Raw genomic sequence first — 3,310 nt, 5'->3', positions numbered from 1 at the left:
CCCCTTCCCGCTGACAACCCTCCAATTACAACAGCATTGCATGAAAGTGGTCGTCGTAGCATCGATGCGTCTACCTTTCTAATTACTCACCCCATCCCCCACCCCCACCCCGTCACAACTCCACCATTTTCTCTCACCTGTGTGTAGCGAAGCGTGCAAAATCAGCACTGGGCCCATTACAACGCAGTGGCAGGGCGGACGATCACACCTGATTAAACGGTGGTTCATCATTCTCCAAACCACTCTCAGAAATCTTTACACACAAATCATCACTCCCCCACAGAGCGTGTGATTACCGAAGGCATCGGATCCATTGATCTCACTTCAGTGTATGTCGAGCGGTAATTCGTCATCGCCACTGCACCCCGATATTTAACTATTCGTCAACATAGGGGCTTACGGCTCCAGCATCTCGGGCGCAACCAGGCTCTTGCCTACTCAATGCCCATACCGGCCATAACCCCTTGAGGTTACACGCAACTATAACAATCTACATACACACATACCTTGAAAATGCCCATAAGCAATATTTCCAGCCACAAAGCCAGCAATTTAGATTTCTGGAAAGTTGGCAAACATTTCAGCTTTGGCTCGTCACGCAACTCATAATTATTCATTTTTTTTAGTTGCGTGTTCCCGTGACAGTTGCAACAGTGGACGCGCACCAAAAGGCACCATCCGAAGGTAAACAGCATTTTGGTCGTCCAGCTTTTCGGAACAGCGATAACAATAGCGCTCTATCAACGCTCATAATTTGCTATGAAAACAATGGTTCGAGTTGATAGCTTCATTACTCGCTGGACCCCCCTAGACAGAATTAACTTGTGCCAGCCCGCCACGTCTGAACGAACCCAATCGTGATTCTGACTGATTGGAATCGATCAGCACTGTTCGATGACGTTAACTGAAAGGTGAATACCCTGCCGGCGCCACAAGCAAACAGAATCGGCGATTTTATGCATATTTACTCATTCAAAATGGTACACACAGAGAATTGCTAAAAGAGATTAGCCGGCTATCGAATACAAGGCTCGACGCAAGCAACCAGATAATCTGCCAGTGCGGGAAAATAATTGGTGGAAAGCACAGGCCGTCAATGATTCCTGATTTTTGTTTTGTTTTCACAGACAGAGTAACATTACATTTACAATGAATCACTGGCTGTTAAGCGTCATTTAGAATCATTACAAATAGAACGTGTTGTGTGGCTCGCCATAACAGTGCAAGTGCATGATACGTGTGTGCGGCGTGCGTGCGCACATTTGTGTGTGTGTGTGTGTGTGTGTGTGTGTGTGTGTGTGTGTGTGTGTGTGTGTGTGTGTGTGTGTCTGTGTCTGTGTGTGTTTGTGTCTGTGTGCTTTTTCATGTGTATATGAGTGTGTGTGCGTGTGTGTGAAAGGGGGGGGGGGGGGGAGAGTCTGTAAATGAGGCGCAAAACATTTGCACGTTCAATGATACATGTTTTTTTGGTGGAAAATGGATGAAAACTTTTTTTTTTGTAAAAACAGCGCGTCTCAGAGCAACTCAGCGAACTGCTCTTCGCTGACGACCACTGACTCATAGCCAAGACCTGGACATCCTTAAAGAAAACATCACTGAACAAGTCATGCGAAACATACAGAATGAAAATGAGCACAACAAAGACCCCCAAAAAATGAAGATGTCTCCATAAACAAAACCCCATTAAATATCCCAGCCAACAACCCACAACAGAAACGAATACAAGAATCCAAATACTTTGGAGGCATTTTCTATGCAGACGGAAAAATAGAGAGAAATTGAAACAAGAGTACGAAAGGCAAATGCAGTCACATACCACCTAGCACCCATCCACTCTCATCAAAACTTCCTAATGTAGACACAGAACCAAATTAATCAGATTGATCTTTATAGATCGACAAACTCTCTGTTACCAGTGCCGAATCTGGAACCTCAACAAACAAAGCGCAGCAAAATAGACTAACAACATGCGAAATGAAATGTCTTAGAAAATCATTAAATACCACATGAAGAGAGACGAAGAAACCAAGATATCAGAAATCAAGTAGGCGTCGAATCGAACGAAACATACACACTGAAAGAAAACAACTAAGGTGGCTAAGACACGTAATTACAAGAGGGGCCACGACTTCCAATCTGCAACAGGCGATATACAATGGTTTCAAGGTCAAATGAAGACCCGGAAAAAGATGGATCGACGGAGTTAAAGAAACCCTCCAAAAAGAACAACATGACAAACCAAACAACGACACACCTGGCCCACGTCTGACAACTGCATCTCCGTGCGACACCTTGTAGTATAAGAGGACCAAAAAAAAAAAAATAAATAAAGTAAGTAGATGGCGCTATAAATCTTTTTATTAATTTTTTGGGGCCTTTTCTGTCCTTACTACGAGATGTATCTCACAATCGCCATACCGCTTTCGTTTTGTTGAAAGAATGCACAGTAGCTCTGTGGAATACCTATGACATGCTGTAGCCTATCCAAATTTCAACACATTGTTCAGTTCTAGTCGATCAATGTGTTTGCCGAAACCCCACTCGGAATGAATGCCGAATCCATTTTCATGCATTTTCACTCATTCAGTGATCTATGACGCAGATGCGACAGACACCATTTAAAACCAACGCTAACACTGCCCTTGTCGCCCATAGAATGACTAAAGTATATGAGACAAAGGTACTTTGTAGACTGTACTCTAAAAATTATGTGAACAGTGTGGAGTGCCATCGGGTATGACCCATTTCACGAGTAGTGTCCCTTGATCCACAGCCGGTGTGCCTGCCAACTGCCAGGGGCATACTTTTTGACGCCATCGCAAGAAAAAAAAAATGTTTTTAAAGAAAGAAAGGGAGGAAAGAAAATCTGTCAGGCCCTAGATTCCGCCCTTTTCTTTCTGAAAATGAGTAATACTGAGAAAGTATACAGATATGATTTAGACTCTTGTTCAGGTTCAGGCGATGACAGTGACGATTGCCCGTTTAGTTTTAGTGCTCCGTCAGTTTGGAACTCTCTTCCCCAACCCTTGAGACATACAACATCTGAGTCTAAATTAAAAAAAAATTTAAAGACACATGTAAGGACATCCTTTTTAAGTCAGTAGATTCATGTTCAATACAATGTTATGTAAATGTCTATGTATCCATTTATGTATTTTGTGAATTGCAGTGTATATATTATTTTATGCTCATTTCGTGACGATGTGTATTCGTGTGCGTGTGAAAAGCAAGTAGATGTGTGTGTGTGTGTGTGTGTGTGTGTGTGTGTACGTGTGTGTGTGTGTGAGTGTGTGTGTGTGTGTGTGTGTGT

The sequence above is a fragment of the Aplysia californica genome, unplaced genomic scaffold, assembly GCF_000002075.1.
Source record: "Aplysia californica isolate F4 #8 unplaced genomic scaffold, AplCal3.0 scaffold00195, whole genome shotgun sequence".
Taxonomy (NCBI): Eukaryota; Metazoa; Mollusca; class Gastropoda; order Aplysiida; family Aplysiidae; genus Aplysia; species Aplysia californica.
The sequence above is the reverse complement of the archived record's forward strand: the minus strand, read 5'-3'. Positions refer to the sequence as shown.